Source organism: Dasypus novemcinctus, chromosome 16, assembly GCF_030445035.2.
Source record: "Dasypus novemcinctus isolate mDasNov1 chromosome 16, mDasNov1.1.hap2, whole genome shotgun sequence".
Taxonomy (NCBI): Eukaryota; Metazoa; Chordata; class Mammalia; order Cingulata; family Dasypodidae; genus Dasypus; species Dasypus novemcinctus.
Window position 1 is genome coordinate 6,898,868 of NC_080688.1, and position 21,315 is coordinate 6,920,182.

Sequence of the window (21,315 nt, forward strand, 5' to 3'; positions counted from 1 at the left end):
CATAATTATATAATTTCTTCCATTGGTAGTATTATAAGCCTATAGTAAAATATCAGTAAGTCTACTTTAGTCCATAGTTCATTCCCCAATCCTGGGTTTTCAGAGATGAAAATGTCCACTCCACATCTAATTAAGAGGGGGCTTCAAACCCACATGGCTAATGAATGGGACTTTCTTGCTTGAAGTTATAGGCTTTCCTGGTTCCTTGGTATGGTGGTTGCCCATCTTCTCCTCCTTGTTAGTTTTCCTGTATGAGTCCAATGAACTGGAGAGTAGGTGTTGCAACTCAGTTGAGATTAAGGGCCCCATCTGGCACATGGACAGCCAAATATTTAAGTCTCTTGGATGTGCATCTATCACCTCTAGTATTAATTATAAGTTCAAAGAGAAGGGAGAATAAAATGTGTAGGGAAACCACAACTGAATCCAATGATGTCACATGGGGAGCATAAATTCCAAAGTAGGGCTCACAGGCAACACACAAAACTCCTGAGTTATCTGCCCTGACTATGATGTCTGGATGTCTCCACAGTCCTTAGGAGCCCCACTATTTGGGGTAATATCTACTTTGGCATTCAATAAGATTCTGCTGAGATGTGCATAATTGCAACCTCTGGAATGACCTCCTAAGTCATTTTGAAGTCTCTTAGCCATATAAACTCATTTGTCTGTACCTTTTCCCCATTTGATCAAGGTCTTTTTCCAGTTGCATTGATAGTTGGTTCTTTGTAATAATCCCTGAGGCCAGATAGGCTCATTCCAGGGAGTCATATCCCATGCTGGAAGGAAGTTATTGCATTTATGTGCTGAGATCAGCTTAGAGAGAGGTCACATATGAGCAAAAAAAAAAAAAAAAAAAAGGCTCCCAGGAGGTAACTCTTAGATATTCTATAATACTAGGCTTAGTTTCAATTTCAAGAGTAAGGCTTCACAAGGGCAGTCATCAATATCAAGGGCCCATCCATGAACCATTCTCCTTCACGTGTCATTGCCCCTGTACTTAGGGGATTCTTGCCACTCCATCAGATAATGTGGCAGAACTCCCCAGGATGGGAATTTGATATTCATTTGGTTTTGTGTGAATCTCCACCTAACCTGACAATGCCCTATGAATGTTTGAATATATTTATAGGCCTTATATATATGCCCAGGTGAACTTCTCCTTTATCCCCATCACTGATACTCTACACCAATGATCCTCTGCTGCTGCAATTGTAAACCTTCTGTAGTTCAAATCTTCTTCCAAAATGAAGCCAATTAAACTAATAAAGTTAATAATAAAATAAATTAATAATAATAGTTTTAAAAATAAGAAATGCAATGCAAAAATTTTGAAAAAAAACTTTGGGACAGCAAAAAAATAATGAAAACATTTTAAAAATTTTTTTTTACATTTTTGCTTTCATCAATGTAAGATCTGTTGGTCTGTATGTACTGTAACTTTTTCTTTCACTCATTCACCCAATGTCTTGCTTTATTCATTTTGTTTTCAAAGAAGTTTTAGGTTATAGGAAAGTCACATAGAGAACACAGGGTACTCCCATATACCCAACATCCTCCCCCTTATCCTGCTTCCACTATTAATAACATTTTATTTGTGGATGGTACATTTGTTACAATGGATGAACAGATATTGAAACATAACTAGTATCCATGGTCAATGGTTTACATTACATTATGGTTTATATTTTGGACTTGGACCATACATTTTATAAATTTTGATGGAATTTAACATGGCCTGTATCCATCATTGCAAGATTATGTAGAAAACTTCCATTGCCCACAAAATACTCACAGCTCCATCTATTCTATTCTCACTCCTCTTCCCCTTGGGATCCTTGGCAACAACCAGACTTCACTTCTTGAAAGATAAGATTCATGGATACTTGCAAGAACATTGAAGCCTAGTCACACTGGTCTGTACTCGTCTATTAGGCACCACACTAGTTATTGAGAGGCTCCTGCCTCTCTGAGAACATAGCGGGCCTATCCAGGATGGGAGTCCAACACGCAGTGATATAATGTGGGTCTCCATGCAGTGATATAATGAAAAATGACAAGAAGAACACACACAAACTACCTAGAAGCCTGCCCCAGGTGTGCCCTGTCCCAAAGCACCCCTTTATTCAACACCCTAAATCAGTAACCCTTCCTTGCCATATTACAAAAAGAGCATTCCCAACACTGTAATTTCAACCACTTACTCACCAATTGCGACTTACATATATTGAGTGATATACATATTGATCATCAGAAAAGCAAATTTTAAACAATAGGAAAGCTCATGGATGAGCTGTAAACTATGCCACTTCTCACAGGCTTTTACATTGAATAATTTTTTTCCAGGAGTACTTTCCTTAATGCAGAGGGAAATAGTAACACTTGAAATGAAGTGTAAGCACAAGGTCTAAGGGACGAATCCAATAGTAAAAGAGTTACATAAGGTAAAAAACTCCTCTCCTCAATCAAAATTTCCAAAGATGAGAGATCCAAGCTTCATTTCCACTTCTTTCTCTTCTAATGTTTGTAACAAAAATTAAGGAAAGATATAAGAACATGACTTTGCAACTGAGTGTAAATAAAGGCTTTTAGAGCTATGCAGAGGGCACAGAAGGGCAGATTGCTGATTAGCCACAGAAGATTATTGAAGGAGAGAATGAGTGCAATTGCTTACAGCAATAATTGAATTATCCCAGAGCTTTTGATTATAGCTAGAACTCAGATTATTATACTCTTGGACCCTTAGAACCCCAAGTTTGTCATTTTAGGGAGGGTTCATTCATTTAACTACACAGAACTCTTCAATCAGGGCATTAACTTTAAATGTTGTCTTAGTGGATATTAAAACTGGTTTCATCAGCCTCCTTTTAAAAAATCTCATTTCAGTCCAAATGATCAAATAATGATAATAAAAATAACATGGAAAATAATGCAGGAAACATTACAAAAGAAAAGGATCTCCTAAAATAATAAAACAAAAAGTGTCAAAACTAAGAACATGTTAATCTATTATATCAATAATAATTAATGGATCATTTTACCCATAAATACCTATCATAGAAAAACTAAAACACTGTTACAATATATACTTTATATATGTATGAATTATATATATATACATATATATATATCTTGATTCAGAATGTTGAAAATAAAAAAGAAAATAAGTGACAGTAGATATTTGGCAAAATCTTCTAATTATTTATCCCAAATTCTCAAAAATTTTAATGCATCATTCTTAAATCACTTATGTTATCTTAGTAAGTTTATTCAGAGCAAATAATTCTATTGAAAATTAACCTAATGAGTATTTCCTCAAATATACTTCTACAAAAATGTTCCTAATATCACAATTTTGATGAATTTATTTTGAGTTATTTAAGCATTCTATGCTTAAGCTGCAATAAAGAAATTAGATCTTTTCTTATTCTCTCTAGAATGATTTCTTGCCAAACTTTAAGAACTTTTCCCCATAGATTTTAAAAAATATTATAAACATCACAGTTATGAAAAATGCATTTCAACTCCACAATGGAATACATCCATGCTCATTTTGCATAGATAATTCTATCTGTCCCTACAGCTACTTTTCAACAGTAACATACTCATCAGGGTGGTCAAATGCCTCATAGAGAACCAATAAATCTTGTATAGCATGCTTCTCAACCAAAATCAGAGCCATGGGATATACTCAATTTCTGATAAATGCTGCTTGCTGTCTTTCTTTTATGAAGATGTGAAATGACTGGGGCTTCTGTGAAAGACACAGTCAATGAAGAAGTTAGGAAAGGATTGAGATTGTCAAAAAGTGGTAAATCTGAAATGTGGTTGTCTTCTGGTCCTGGGGCACAATGAGTGGACAATCTTACAACTATTGAGACTGGGAATTTTCAATTCCTTTAAAAATCTATTTTGAAGTTATCTCCTGAACTATGGCACATAATAGTTGTTTTTGTTTTTTGTTTTTTCATCTAGGAAAAAATCTCAGAATGACTTCAATGAATCAGAAAGAAAAAAAGATGCCCATACATTCACTGATTTGGGGACTTTTGAAGATACAGTTAAACCTGTTTCCAAGGTGTTCCTTTATAAATTGTACTCTTTGGCAGTCAATACAATCATTTTTTCATTGCTTCTGTGAAAATTTAATTCCATGAGAAATCATTTTACCCAAATTGTCTTTGGTGTAGCTCCACATTTCTGTATAGCTTCTTCAATTTCTGTGATCATTCTTGGATTATAGGAGGGATGACAAGACTGAAAGAGCCAGCAACCCAACCAGAAGAGTTGTTATTATCAATTCTGTTACTGGAAAGAGGGCATTGGAGCAGTTACATTAATTGCTCAGGATTTTTTTTCTTGTTTTTAAATCTTCCTAGAATATACAAAATGTATGCCATTAATATATGGTTTAACTTTTCCCTCAGGTTTAACTGAATGGATTCCTGTAGTGAAATCAGGTAACTGTAAATCTCTAGATCTACCCACTCCTGTATATCTTCCTTTAGAGTCTGATGGCAACAGTTCTGGAAGAGATTCTACAGAATTGATCCTACTGTGTTTAATGATCTTGTAGGTGATGGACTCTGAAAAATATCCAAGGCTTTGTTAAGTTCTAGTACTATCTGAAAACTTATATGGATTCTCTGTGCTTTTGTTACTGCTTTCTTTATTTTATTTTTAAAGGTACCTAGATTACACAAATATCATATAAATAATATAGGGGATTCCCATATGCCCTGCTCCCTACACTTCTCAGATTTCCCCATATTAACAACACCCTTCTTAGTGAGTTACATTCATTGCCATTGATGAACACATTTTGGAACATTGCCACTAAGTGTGTATTATAGTTTGCATTATAACTTATTCTCTCACCCACCCAATTCTGTAGGTTATTGCAAGACATATAATGGCCTGCATCTGTCATTACAATGCCATTTAGGACAATTCTCAAGTCCTGAACTTGCCTTTGCATTGCACCTGTTTTTTCCTTTCACTGATCTCAGAACTTCCAGTGGTCACTATCTCCACATCAGTGATATAATTTCTTCCATTCGTAGAATTACAATATGTCTATAGTAAAATACCAGTAAGTCTACTTTATTCCAGAGTTCATTCCCCAATTCTGAGGCTTCTTCAATGGTGATATTCACTCCATGTCTAATTGAGGGGAACTTGAAATCCCATATGGCCACTGGATGGGACTTTCTTGCTTGCCAGTTGTAAACTCTCTTGGTTCCTTGGTATGGTAGTTGTCCATCATCACTTCCTTGTTATTTGTCCTGGATGAGACCAATGAACTGGAGAATAAGTGTTGCAACTTTGTGGAGACTAAGGACTTAGCAGACACATGGAGAGCCAAAGACTTAAGTAACTTTGACAGACACATACCAAGTCTAATACTACTTTTACGTTAAAATATGACAGAAGAGTCATGTGTAGGGAAACCACAACTGAGTCCAACTCTGTCACACTGGAGATAATGAATATCAAAGTAGGGCCAAATCCCAAGTACCAAACTCCTGTGCTATCTGCCCTGACTAAAGTTTCTGGATGTCTCCAGAACCCTAAGAAGTCTGGCTATTTGAGGTAGTATCTACTTTATCAGTCAATGAAATTCTGCTGAAAGTGGATAAGTGTAACCTCTGGAATGACTTCCCAAATCACTTTGAAGTCTTTTAGCCATTCAGACTCATTTGTCTTTAACTTTTCCCTCTTTGGGTCAAGTTCTTTTTCAGTTGTATTTTCAGTTGGTGCTTGGTAGTCATTTCTCAGTGCCAGGGAGGCTAATACCATGCTGGGGGGAAGGTAATGTATTTATATACTGATTTCAGTCTAGAGAGAGGCCACATTTGAGCAAAAGGGAGATTCCCAGAGGCAACTCTTATGCACGCTATGACACTACGCTAATTTTCAATTTCAAGAGCAAAGGTTCACATGCACAGTCATTAATATCAAGGACCTGTCAATAAACCATATTCCTTCACTAGTCATTGCCTCTGTACTTGGGGGATTCCTGCTGATCCACTACAGGATGTAGCAGAGCTCCCAGGATGAGAATTTGATATTAATTTGATTTCTGTGTGAATCACCACCCACTATGACAATACCCCATGAATATCTGAACACCTTTAGATGCCTTATATGTATGCCCAGGTGAGCTTTCTCCCATGTATCGTACATCACTGTCACTCTGCACCAATGATTCTCCCCTGATACAGTTGTAACCATTCAGTGATCCAAAACTTCAAAAATAAAGCGAATAAATTAACCAAATACAATTAATAAGACAATGAAAAATGACTGTTTTAAAAATGAGTTAAATTCCAAAAAAAATTTAAAAATAAAAACATAAAAATTTTGCAGAGTAAAAAATAATGGGAAATATTTTTTTTTAATTTTGACATTTTGCCTTTCATTACAGTATGATCTCTTGTTCTATATGTACAGTGATATTGTCTTCCATTTATTGTCTCCATGTCTTTTTTTTTTCATTTTGTCCTCAAAGAAATTTTAGGTTATAGAAAAATCATTTTTTGAATGCAGAGGATTCCCATATATCCAACATCCTCCCCCTTTTCTCTATCCTTATATTAATAGCATTTTATATGTGGGTGGTGTTTGTTACAATTGATAAACAAATATTGAAACATACCTACCAACAATGGTCAATGGCTTACTTTATGGTTTATATTTTGGACCATATACTTTTATAAAATTTGATACAATATGACATGGCCTGTACCCATCATAGTGAGATCATGTAAAACATTTCCATCATCACTAAAATGTCCCTAGTTCCATTTATCCTATTCCTCCCTCTACTGCCCTTGGAACACATGGTAAACATCAGGCTTCACTCCTTGAAGGACAGTATTCATAGTTACTTGCAACAATACTGAGGGCTTGATACACTGTTCTGTCCTCTCTTACTGAGCACCACCTCTGCTCTTGATAGACACCCACTTGTCTCTCTGAGAACATAGCAGGTTGTCCCAAGCTGGGAGTTCACCACCCTGCCACTCATGATGTGTGTCTCCATCCACTGATATAACACACTATGGCAAGGTGAACACTCACACCCTCCCTTGAAGCCTGTCAAGGTGTGCCCTCTACTGAATGCCCAGATATTCAAAACTCCAAACTAGCAACCCTCACTTGCCATGTTGCCAGATATTCAAGGGGGGTAGTTCTGACTAAACTTACCACTAAGAAATCACTTTCCACCTTCCCAGACCCCTGTTCCTCACAGGACACCTGCCATCATACTCCTGTTTGGAGCAGGGACCCAATGGTTACACCTCAGTTATCCACCTAGAGGTTGGGATATGTATGCCACTTTTTAAAAAAGTATTATATATCTTTATTTTTATTTTTATTTTTTTGGTTCTATGATCTCTTTTTTTTTATTGTTACATTCAAAAAATATAAGAGGTATCCATATACCTATCACTCCCCTCACCTCACCTCCCATCTCCCACATCAATAACCTCTTTCATCATTGTGGCACATTCAGTGCATTTGGTGAATACATTTTGGAGCTCTGCTGCCCCACATGGATAATAGCTTTCATTGTAGTTTACATTCTCCCCTAGTACATTCAGTGGGTTATGGCAGGTTATATAATGTCCAGCAACTGTCTCTGCACTATCATTTAGGACAACAACTCCAAGTTCCAAAAATGCCCCCACATAACATCTCTTCTTCTCTCTCCCTGCCCTCAGCAACTACCATGGCCACTTTCTCCACTTCAGTGCTACAATTTTTTCTATTACTAGTCACAATACTTCCATAGCAGAGTATCAGTAAGTCCATTCTAATCCATATTTTATTCCTCAATCCTGTGGACCCTGGGATGGTGATGTCCACTCCACCTCTATATTGAGAGTGGGCTTAGATTCCATATGGATGATGGATACAATTCTCCTGCTTGTAGTTGTAAGCACTCTTGGTTCCCTGGCATGGTGGTTGACCATTTTCACCTCCCTGTTAACTGACCTGGGTAAGTCCAATGAACCAGAGAGTATAAGTTGGAACTCTGCTGAGGCTCAGGGCCCAGCCAGGTGTGCCATTCTTAACCACTGAGGCAATCAACCCATGATTTTACCCTGGCTTCCCTATCTGTCCTGTATTGTCATAGATGACTCTGAGTCTCTTCCCATTCTATATATATACAAAGGATCTGGCATGGTGGAAGACATCTGCCCTCCTCTCAGCTAGATACAATTCACCATGAATTTTAGCCTCACTTAATATCTCTGGGGTGGGGGAAAGGCACCCTTCCCAGGGGCTGAGAGGTTTAATAAATCTTGAATCATTGTTTTGACTTTATCATCTCTCTGACCCTCACTCTTCTGGGAGTTGTGAAGCATCACCTGGCTTTCTGTACTCCAAAGCAGATTCCCAAGGCAGCCTCTGGCTCTTTCTCCATTGTTTTAGTGAGAGCTGAGCCTTATCTGCCTAACCCACTGGCCTTGCTCAACCTGTTATTGTTTTCTTGAAAATAGATTCCATATAATTTTGTTCCATTCTTATTTCTTATTTAAAATAGATATCTCCATCTTCCACTTCCAAACAGCAAATATGTAGCCCATCTTGCTACTTCTATCATTGAAATCATTTTTAATCAAACACAGAAAGATCCTTCAATTGAGCCTCACTGCAAACATCAAGTTACCTTGCTTCAAGTAAAGCTGTTATAGTAGTCATATAAACTCCAAACAAGACAGTTTAGACTGTTCAACATAAGATATTGCTGCAAATTCAAGTAGTACATGGCATCCTTAAGGATAATTTTTTCAGATAATGCTACTTCACAGATCTTTTTCAATTAAGATATAGGAAATTGTTCAGCCACCTCAAGTACACTGCAATTAAAAATCCATATTTTGAGATACTTTTATCACCACAGCCTTTTTAGTATAGAGGTAGTCTAAAATAACATGGAGTATGTCAGAATTAATTGGCATTTCCAGAGGTGCAAGCTGGAAGTCTCAATCCACTAGCTACTCAGTATACTATGAAAATATTTGTGTGGCATAAAGAACATTTTTATGACAAGGAAGTTCTATTCAATCCACTGACTTCCACTGACGTCATGGTAACATGACATAGAAATGAACGTTTTTTCCTGTTTGAAGTTTGGTTTATCACCAATTTTCTTGTGATAACATTAAGTTTTTTTTTTTCATTTTCAAATCTGACTCCAACAGAGAACAGTGACTAGTAAAGGAGGATGGAATATTGATAGGCCTTTGATAGTGAGAACTCTTCCTATGAACCTTTGTCTTTGAAAATTGCAACTTAGCCTAATATTATATGGTGCTAAGAGTTACTTCTTGAGAGCCTTTTTGTTGCTCAAATGTGGCCTTTCTCTAAGCAAAACTCAGCACATGAATGTATTAACCTCCCCTTATCATGGGACATGACTCCCTGGAATAAGCCTCCCTAACATCAAGTGATTACTACCAAGAATCAACTAGCAATACAACTGGAAAAATAAACCTTGTTTCAAAGGCAGAAATGGTAAAGACAAATGAGTTTATATACCTAAGAGACTTGCAAGTGAGTTGGGAGATCATTCCAGAAGTTATGCTTAGGTACATCTCAGGAGGATCTCATTGCCTGCCAAATTAAATATTGCCTCAAATAGCAAGGCTTCTGAGGGTCCGGAAGATAGGCAGAGCATATTGGTCAGGAGTTTGGTACACTGCCAGTAGTCACAACTTTGGTGTGTGACAGAGTTTGACTAAGTTGTCATTTCCCTGCACATGGCTCTTCTTCACCTTCTATTTGAACGTATAGCTATTACTAGAGCTGATAAGTGTATGCCCAAAGATAGGGTTTTCCATGTGTCAGTTGAATCCTGAACTTCAACAGCATAGCAAAACCTGCTATCCATTTCATTGGATTCACCCAGGAAAATAACAAGATTATGATGGATAATAAACATCAGAAGGAACAGAGAAAGTTTGCAACTACAAGTAAGATAGTCCCATCCATCTGTTCAATGGGATCTATGCCCCCTCTCAATTAGGGGAAGAAAAGTCTTCAGCATCTCAGAATCCTCAGGACTGGGGAATGAGTAATAGATTAGAGTAGCTTTACCTTTATTCTGCTATAGACTTATAGTGATTCTAGCAGTGGAAGAAATTTTATCATTGATGTGGAGGCAATGGTCACCAGAGGTTCTGAAGGAAGGGAGAGGGGAAAATAGGTGTAATATCAGAGCATTTTGGGGACATTGAAATTGTTTTAAATAGCATTGCAATAACATTTAAAGACCATTTTATATCTTACTATAACTTACAAAATTGTGCTTGAGAAAGTGCAAACTTCAACATAAACTCTAATCCACATTTAGTAGCAATGCTATGAAATTTGATCCTCAAGTTTTGAGAATTTAACTTACTAACCAAGGATGTTGCTGATGTATGAAAATATGGGAGGGATAGGGAGCAGGGCATATGGGAATTCCCTACATTTTTCCATGCAACATTTATGTAATCTAAGATCATTAACTAAATGGTATAAAAATCTGACTCCATCTAACTTATTAATCAAATTACTGAAGAAAAAATATTTTACATGATTTTGTAACACTCTTACGGGATCATCATCCCCAATACTTTTTCCTTTTTTGGAAGATTTGGATTTATTTTTCTACCTTTCATTAATTATAGGTGTTCGATTACTTTTATAAACTTTAAATGTTGGCTTCTGATTATTTTCTTCATAGCAGTTCAATTTATACAAATTAGATTTTGGAGTGCCCAGACTTTCTTCAGTGTTTGTTTAAATTTATTCTTGGTTTAGAGCCATGATTTAAAATTCACAACTGTCTGTATATATAAATTGGTAAAAGTATTATAACAACACAAGAAATCCTGTACCACAAATAAATGACATCCTGCAGAATCTTTATTTTTCTGTTAAATATCTGTAAAGTCTAAAGTAGTCCCATCTGAATTTTTTTTTTAAATCTAAAAAAATGACAAAATGCACTGCCTAAATTTATTCATGTGCAGGGAAAATTCTATTCCCAGTTAGAAATGTCAAATTGTGGATGTTGTGCATTTTGTTCTTTAACTCAACACTTTGACAAAATTTTCAAAAAGGGATGATAAGGTCACAGTGGGAATTTCATAAAGACTTATTTAAGTATCTGACTGTAGGGTTGCAAAGCTGGATCCACTTGGATCTGCACTGACATTAAAAGCTATAGGGTTCAAAAAAGAGTCAGGATGTCATCAGCAAGATCCAAGAGATAGCCAAGTAGATACAAACCCAGTTCTTGTTCTCTAGAGGGTAATGGAGACAAACAGGTTCATGGCAGTGGGCTCTGGATTTCAGTGCCTTGTCAGTGAGCCCTACTTTGAAATTTGTGTTGTTGAGTGTGATGGAGTTGGACTCAGATGTGAACATTCTACACATGCCTTTTCTGTCACTCTTACTGAACCTGTGGTTGGTGTATACCCAGGAGACTTCAATCTCTGGACTGGCCATGTGCTAACTGGGCCCTGAGCCTCAGCAAAGTTGCAGCTCTTACTCTCCAGTTTGTTGGACTTCCACAGGTCAGCTACCAGTGAGGTGAAAATGATCAACTTACCAGGGAACTGAGTGCATACAACTCCAAGCAGGAGAATCATATCCATCAGTGATGTGGGATCAATGCCCCCTCTTGAAATAAAGGAGGAGGGGACATCACCACCCCAAGTCCACAGGATGGAGGAATAAAATATGGATTAGAGTGAACTTACTGGTATTCTACTATAGAACTATTATGATTAGTAATGCAAGAAACTGTAGCATTGATCTAGAGAATGTGGCCATGGTAGTTGCTGAGGGCAGGGAGCTGAAAGAAGAGATGAGATGTGAGGGCATTTTCAGGACTTGGAATTGTCCTAAATGCTATTGCAGGGACAGATGTTGGACATTATATATCCTGTCATAACCCACTGAATGTTCTGGGTGAGAATGTAAATTACAATGTAAATTATAGTCTATGTGGTACAGCAGTGCTCCAAAATGTATTCACCAAATGCAATGAATGTGCCACAATAATGAAAGAGGTTATTAATGGTTATTGATGTGGGAGGAATGGTGGAGTGTGGTAACATTTTTTGTCATCTATGTATTTTGAAAAAAAGGCAATTTAATAAAAATACTTAACAACAAGGCAATGTTTTGATGGTAGGTTAATGTATGAGGGTAATATATGATGTGTATGATGCTATATATGTGTGTTTTGTAAGTTCACATATATTACTGTAAAATTATTGTTTATGTATGTTTGTGTATGAATGTTATAATTTAATAAATTTAAAAATGAGAACAATAAAAAAATAAAATAAATTTGAGATTAAAAAAAAACTATGGGGCAAAACATAAGCTTACCAAGCTTAAATCTTTTATATATGGTTGGTATTTATTTCAGAGACAAAAGAAACATATGATGGGTAATTTATGAAGGACTGAAAAATGTCTGCTTTTCTTTCCAAATTGTTTTCTTTATCCTTCAAACCATTACCCTCTAAATCCTTTCATCTTTAATGGCAAAGACATTTTCATTTCTATTTAAAGCAATATCAGAAAGGAAGACCTGGCATGGATAGTTCCTTTGACATTGTTTTACACAGCTGCTGAATTATTTCCATGAATTCCCTCCCAGCTTCATCCAGTACAATAATGCAATTTATTACTCTTATTTTCTTTTAAATATTCAGGATGAACCTTATGCTACATATTCCCCTCCAGACACAAGTAATTTTTTCAAGTTTATTTATTTATAGACAATTTTCTTGTACTTATTATCTGCAATTAAGTAAATATCTCCTTGTTGTAACACAGACTGTGTCCCCAACACTTGGAGCAAAAAAAAGGAGTGTGATGCTTTTATGATGCAGAGAAGTGGCAAGGAGCAGTTGCATGATTTTCTCCATTAGGATCTAGTAAAAAAACAAATTGTACACTATTTGGTCCCATCGCGTGAATCACTTATCTAGTCCACAGCCATGAATGAAACCTGCCTGCTGTGACTCCAATGACTTTTCTCCCTTTCAGATATTTTTCCTGCATCTGTCTCAGTACAGTAAATCTGGAGGATAATGGAGGAATAATTCCTAACTGATGAAAATTATTTAATCCAAATCTTTAAAGATAATGACCTTCAGATAATTCAATGGTAGAGTCCTAAGTAGCTGCCACTTTGGAACAATTATGGCTGCTCAGTCTTTCCACAAGCCTGGAGACCAAGCATATCTCTTCACATTTCTATGTCTTTTACATCCACCAGGTCCATGACTACAGATATAAACATGCCATTTTTGAGACAGAAGCACTGAGTGAAATTTATAAAATTCTCCCTCCTTGATACAAACCCTACTTTTGGAGAACAGAACCACTAATTTTGGACAACCTTTGCTATCATGTCTACCATGACCAAAGGAGAAATTTATATTTTCTCAAGCATAGTGATCTGTAGAATCAGTATTCTTGAATACTACATGACTTGGTCTCTGTTCATTACAAGATCTAAAGTTGAAAATTCTTTTCCTTGAATATATAGATTAAAACCTTGTATTCATAGAAACTTAACACAATAAATATGTCCATAAAATATCCTTCTGTGCAAAGTAGGCCACCTGAATCCTTGTCTTTCCCCAGTGAAACAACTATTTTCTCCATAACCCAATCTAACAACTTTTTCTTTCCATAAGAGGAAACAAGGTGGAGGGCATTCCTAATGAAGGCATCCTTAAGAGTTACAGCATTGTAACAATGAACGGAGAGGGAAAAAAAAACAATTCTAGGTTTCACTTCCATTTGTTATCACTGAAAGGACATCAAAAGCATGCTTCAGGGATGGACATTTTAATGTGCAGTCAGGGATGGAAGAATTAATCATAATGTATTTATACTGCTGAATTATTTAGCATGGTCAGCTAAGACTAATAAAATAAAAAGCCAAACACAAGAGTATATTCAGGATGAATTACAGAAAATAAATAGTCACTTCTAGTTTAAAATTTTAATATGGTTTTATGTATTTATTTTATGTACTTTTTAAAAAAGATTCTTAGAATACATGAATGTTACATAAAAATATAGTATAATTCCCATACGACCCACTCCTTACTTCTCCCACATTTTCCCACAAAAACAACATCCTTCATTAGTGTGGTACACTTGTTACAATTGATGAGCACTTATTGGAGCATTGCCACTAAGCATGGACTATAGTTTAAGTTATAGTTTATGCTCTCTCCCACATAATTTTTTAAGTTATGACAAGGTTTATAATAACATGTATCTGTCATTGCAATATCATTCAGAACAATCTCAATGTCCTAAAATGCCCCCATAATACATTCATTTTCCCCACTCCCTTCCTCAGAATCTCGGGTGACCACTGCCTCCACATCAATGATAAAATTTCTTCCATTGCTAGAATAACTGTAAGTCTATAGCAGAATAAGAGTAAGTCTACTCTAATCCATCATTCATTCCCCAATACTGAGGATTGTGAGATGGTGATGACCTTTCTGCCTCTAATTGAGGGTATTGTTAGATCACATGGGGCAGATGGATGGGACTATCTGACTTGTAGTTGCAGACTTTCTCTGTTCATAGGGATGGTGGCTGTCTATCATCACCACCATGTTATTTGTCCAGGGTGAATTCACTGAACTGTTGTGTAGGTGTTGCAATTCTTTTATGATTCCCAGCTCAGTTGGCACATGGGCAGCTGAAAGATTGAAGTCTCTTGGACACTTACCTATCAACTCTATCACTAACTATAGATTTAAAAAGAAGATGTGGAAAGGCCATACATATGGAAACTATAAAGTAGTCCAAGTCTGTCACACTGAAGAGCACAAATTCCAAAGTAGGGCCCATTGAAAGGACACCATACTCCTGAGCTGTCTCCTCTGCCTGCGGTGTTTGGATGTCTCCAGAACCATCAAGAGCCCTGTTATTTGAGGCAATATATACTGTGGTAGTCAATGAGATCCTTCTGAGATGTGCGTTAGCATAACCTCTAGAATGACTTCCTGACTCACTTTAAAATTGCTTAACCTTATAAACTCATTTATTTTTACCCATTATCACTTTTGGTCATAGTCTTTTGCCAATTGCATTGCTGCTTGGTTCATGATAATTATCTGTCAGTACCATGGATGCTCATCCCTGGGAGTCATGTCCCATGTCAGGAGCATAGGCATTACCTAATATAGGAAAACTGACCAGTATATCAATCCTTCGATGTTGTTGCAAGTAACTTTGAATTTTGTTCTTTAAGGAGTGAAACTTAGTTGTTCCCATGGGTTTTTAGGGGAGGTGAAATGAGGAATAAAATAGATGGATCATGGGGCATTCTTGGGATTTTGGATTTGTTTAAAAGGAACTTGCAATGATGGATACAGGCCGTGCTAAATTTTGTCAAAATGTATAGAAGTGTATGATCCATGAATTGTGGGGACATGGCAACAGAGAAAACTGAAAAAGCTCTGTCCCACAAAAACAATAGAGAAGCAGCCAAAGGTTGCCTGAAGGACATGTTTTGAGGTGTCAGCACATCAGGACAGGGCTTTACAACTCCCTGAAGGTAAGTGACAGAGAGATGAAGAAGCCAAAAAATACTGTGAGTTATTAACACTCTGAGCCACAAGGAAGAGTTCACCTCCTGCATCAACAAGATATTCAGTGGGGGTAAAACCCCTACTCATTTCAGCTGACTGAAAAGGGAGCAGTGGTCTTCCTCCCTGTCACATTACAAGGGAAAAGGGAAGGGATTCTTGGGGCTTTTCTACAGTGGTTTTGGCTGACAGATTCCACTTTGAATCTCAGCCTTGGCCAGACAAAAACAAAGGAAACCTGAGAGATACACTTTTCTAGGAAAGGTGCATCAACAAGCGCCACCTGCTGGCAAATCTGAAAATTACATGGACAAAAGCTCCTTTTATTTTATTTTTATATTAAAGAAAAATTTTATATAAGGATTTATTTTTATTGTATTTTTGAAGATACATAGATTGCAAAAAATTTACATTAAAAAATAAGAGGTTCCCACATACTTCACACCCCACCCTCCATATCAACAACCTCCTTCATCATTGTGGCACATCCATTTCATTTGGTGAATACAGCTTGGAGCACTGTTGTAATACATACATTATAGTTTACATTGTAGTTTACACTCTCCCCACGTACATTCAGTGGGGTACTGCAGGATATATAATGTCCAGCATCTGTCCCTGCAATATCATTTAGAACAACTCCAAGTCCCCCAAATCCCCAACATTTCATTCCTTCTTTCCTCTTCCTGCCCTCAGTAACTACGATGGCCACTGTCTCCACATAAATGCTGGAGTTTCTTCTTGCTAGTTAAAATAGTTCTATAATAGAATACAAGTAAGGGCAAAGATCAGTGAAGAGGATGGTCCAATGATGAGTCCTTGATACTGATGACTATGTTTATGAGCCTTTGTCTTGAAATTTGAACTAGGCCTAGAGCTGCAGGGTGCCTAAGAGTTACCTCCTGAAAACCTCTATGTTGCTCAAATGTGGCCACTCTCTAAGCCAAACTCAGCATGTAAATGCATTATCTTCCCCCCAGCATGGGCCACTAATTCTGGGGTAAGTCTCCCTGGTGATGAAGGATTACTATCATTCAATAACTGGTTATTCAACTAAAAAAATACCTTGAATAAAAAGAGGAAATGGTAAAGACAAAAGATTTTATATGGCTAAGAATCTTCAAAAAAGAGTCAGGAGGTGATCTGTGGGGTCATGCTTATAGATACAACCCCAGGTACTGGTGCTCCTGAAGGCTAGGGAAACAAACAGGTTCTACATTCATGTCAGTTGGCTCTGGAGTTCAGTGCCTTGTCAGTGGGCCCCACTTTGGAATTTGTGTTCCTGAGTGTGATCGAGTTGCACTCAGATGTGACCTTTCTACACCTGCCTCTTCTGTCACTTTTACTGAACCTGTGGTTGATGCTGGAGTTTGTGTATACCCAGGAGAAACTGCTTTTAGTGTCTCTATAACCCAACACTGGGAGAAAGTCTATGACTTATTAGTGAGTCCTTGTCACAATTTTGGAAATTTGAGCTGGGTGATTTAAAGATTTAGGATAAGTTGAACCAAAGAACTGTGAAAAATAATAATAATTTGCAAAAAAAAAAAGAGAGAAATTGGCCCTCCGAATAAATTCACCAACATATCAGATGCCTAGACATCAGCAAGAACATATATATATGTCATACTAGATAATAAGAAGAGATGGCTCAGCCAAAAATCAAAACAACTATCTTGAAGAGATTCAGGATTTGAGAAAATTAATCAATTGATAACCACATAACTCTACAAGATCTTTTTAAAGAATTGAAAGAATATATTACTAAAGTGATAAAGGATATTAAGAAGACCTTGTGAGCATAAGGAACAATATGAAAGTCTGCAAAATAAAGTAACTGACCTTATGGCTATGAAATGCACAATGAGTGGGATTAAAAATACATTAGAGGCACATATCAACATTTTTTATTGCTTCAAGACAAAATTAGTGGTTTTAAAAACAGAACATTTGACCTAGAAAAATAGTACCAGAAAAAAAGAAATTGGAAAAGTGGAACAGTGTCTCAGGAAATTGAATGACAGCATGGGATGCAAAAACATATGCATTTCATCATTGCAGAAGTAAAAGACAATGGAAAGGGGAAGAAAGAATATTTGAGGAAATAATGACTGAAAACTTCCCTAACCTTATGAAAATCTTAAATGTTAGTATCTAAGAAGGACAACATACCCCAAAAAGAATAAACACAAATGGATCTACTCTGATACACCTACTATACTATTCAGAATGGCAAATATCAGAGATGAAGTGAAGATTGTGAAAGCAGCAAGAGAAAAGTAAAGCATCACATATAAGGGAAACTTGAAAAGATTAAGTGTTGACCTCTCATGGGAGGAGTGGGGTGAGGTGGGTGGGGGGTATATGGCAACCTCATATTTTTTTAATGTTACATTTAAAAAAGGGAAAAAAATTAAATTAAATAAAAAAAGAAAACATATAACTAGTAAAAAAAAAAAAAAAGAGAAAGAAACCATGGAGGAGAGAAAAGTAAGTGGTATGACGTATTTAAGGTTTTGAAAGAGAAAAACCACAAGCCAAGAAATCTGTGCCCAGCAACCTGTCCTTCAAAAAGAAGGAGGGGGGGTGGTTCAAAGTATTCACTGAAAAGCAAAAATTGATAGAATATATTACCAAAACACCAGAATTACAAGAGATTCTAAAGGGAGTGCTGCAGGCTGAAAGGAAAAAACTAAACCAAACAAGGGTGAGAGACTTGAAGAGGAGTGTAGAAATAGAGAATATTAGAAAGGATAAAAATATAAACTATAGTATGATATGACAACAAAAAGCCAGAGGTCAAAATGGATTAAGTAATGCCTTTACATTTATAATATTGAAAGTTAATTGCTTGAATTCTCCAATGAAAAGATACAGAGTGATAGAATGGATTAAAAATATGACCCATCAATTTTTTGCCTACAAGAGCCTCATATCAGATGTAAGGACACAACCAGGTTAAAACAAGTTTGGAAAAAGTTATTCCATGCAGAAAGTAACCAAAAATGAGCTGGAGTAGTGATACTAATATGGACAAAATAGATGTTAAGTGCAAAGCTGCTATAAGTGATGAGAAAGGTCATTATATATTAATAAAAGTGTCAATTGAACCAGAAGAGGTAAGTATGTTAAATATTTATGCATGTAACTTGAGTGCCCCAAGATGAATGAGGTGCATGCACACACTGGCAAAGTTAATGGGAAAATTAGATGTCCCTTCAGTACTAGTTGGAGATTTCAATACACCACTCTCAGTATTGGATAGAACATCTGGACAGAGGGTAAATAAAGAAAAAGAGAACTTTAATGATACAATAAATGAACTAGACCTAACAGACGTTTATGCACTATTCCACCCTAAACAGCAAGATACACATTATTTTCAAGTGCTCACGGATCTTTTCCAAGGTAGACTATATGTTGGGCCACAAGAAAAGACTCATTAAATTTAAAATGATTGAAATTATACAAAACACGTTCTCTCATTATAAGGTAATGAAGCTGGAAATCAATAATGGACATAAAAATGGAAAATTCATTAATATTGGAGATTAAACAACACAATCAAACAATAAGTGGGTCAAAGAGAAATTGGAAGAGAATTCAGTAAATATTTTGAGATGAATAAAAATGAGAGTACAACATATCAAAACCTATTGTATACCTGTAAAAGCAGTGCTGACAGGAAATTTATAGACCTGAATGCTTATATTTCAAAAGAGAGAGATAAAATTGATGATCTAACAGCACATGTGGAAAAACTAGAAAAAGAAGAGTAACTTAATCCTAAAATAAGCCAAAGGGAAGAAATAGTAAAGATCAGAGCAGAAATAAAAGAAATTGAGGAAATAAAACAGTAGTAAATCAACAAAACAAAAATTTTGTTCTTTGAGAAGATAAAAAAATGATAAACACTTACCTAGACAAAACAAAAGATGGAGAAGACACTAATAAATAATATTGGAAGTAAGAGGGGGGACATTACCACTGATGCTGTAGAAACAAGAGAGATCACAAGAGTATAATATGAACAACTCTATGCAAAAAATATAGACAATGTAGAAGAGATGGATAAATTCCTGTAAACACATGAGCCACCTACACTGACTTTAGAAGAAATAAGACACCTCAACAAATCAATCACAAGTGAAAAAATTGAAAGAGTAATCAAAAACCTCCCGAAGATGAAAAGTACAGGACCAGATGGTTTTATAGGTTAATAATACCAATCATTCAAAGATGAACAAATATTGATTTTCCCAAGCTCTTCAAAAAATAAAATTGAACAGGAAAGAATGCTGCCAAACTCATTCTATGAAGTGAACATCAGACTAATTCCAACACCAGAGAAAGATACTACAAAAAAAAAAAAAGAAAATTATGCACCGATATATCTAATGAATATAGATGTAAAATCTCCAACAAAATACTTGAAAAGAGAATGAAATAGCACATTAAAAGTATGATACACCAAGAGTAAGTGAGTTTTACCTCTGGTATGTAAGTGTGGTTCAGCACTATAAAATCAACTAGTGTAATAAACCAGATTAATAAGTTGCAGAAGAAAAATCATATGATCCTCTTAATTGATGCAGAAGGCATTTCATAGTATAGAACACTATTTCTTGATAAAAAATAACTCCTATTGTCTTTTTTAAAAGATACATAAAATACACAAAATTTTATATTTAAAAAAACATGGGCTTCACATATACCCCACTCCCCAACCCCCCCTCCTACCACATCAACATCTTTTATCAGTGTGGCACATTCATTGCATTTGATGAATACATTTTGGAGCAATGTTACACTGCAATGATTATAGTTTACATGGTAGTTTACACTCTCCCCCAGTCCATTCAGTGGGTTATGGTGGGATATATATTGTTCAGCATCTGTCCCTGCAATAGCATTCAGGACAATTCCAAGTCCAGAAAATGCCCCCATATCACACCTCTTCTTCCCTCTCCCTACCCTCAGCAACTCCCATGTCCACTTTTTCCATATCAGTGATACAGTTCCTCCCATTGCTACAGTCACAATAGTTCTATAGTAGAATACCAGTAAATTCACTCTAATCCGTATTTTATTCCACCATCTTGTGAAACCTATGATGGTGATGTCCACTCCACCTCTAAATCAAGAGGGGGGTTAGATCCCATGTGGTTGATGGATGCAATTCTCCTTCTTGCAGTTGTAGACTTTCTGTTCCCTTGTGTGGTGGTTGACCATCCTCACCTCCCTGCTAACTGACCTGGGTAAATCCAAGGAACTGGAGTGTAGGAGTTGCCACTCTGCTGGGGCTCAGAGCCCAGCTTTCACATGGCCAGTCCAGAAACTCAAGTCTCATGAGTATATTGCTAGAGAAGAAAAAAAATTACCAACATTAATATTCTCTATTTTGTTCCCATGCTAATTCTACTTAGATCTGGATAGCCATATTAATACAATTGGTGCTCTTAAAGTCCAATAACTTTTAAACTGGACAACTATATGAAAGTAAAAGAAAAAAGATATGCTTGCATATAACAAATTTAATGATTATTCTGACAAGTTTATTTAATTTTTGGTAATTGTATGCTGTAAGAGGCTTGCTTGGAGATATTTTTGAAAATCAATTTGGTAACAATACTGAAAGATATAAAGAATGTTGTTTTTCTTTTTATTAAGGAAA

General features: G+C 36.2%; 2 pseudogenes; both read right to left on the minus strand.

Annotated features, from left to right (window-relative positions):
- Nucleotides 1-3,520: 3,520 nt before the first annotated feature.
- Nucleotides 3,521-8,434, minus strand: LOC139436173 (inhibitor of Bruton tyrosine kinase-like; annotated as a pseudogene).
- A 47-nt stretch (nucleotides 8,435-8,481) lies between these two features.
- On the minus strand, nucleotides 8,482-13,909 carry LOC101424363 (inhibitor of Bruton tyrosine kinase-like; annotated as a pseudogene).
- Nucleotides 13,910-21,315: the final 7,406 nt, after the last annotated feature.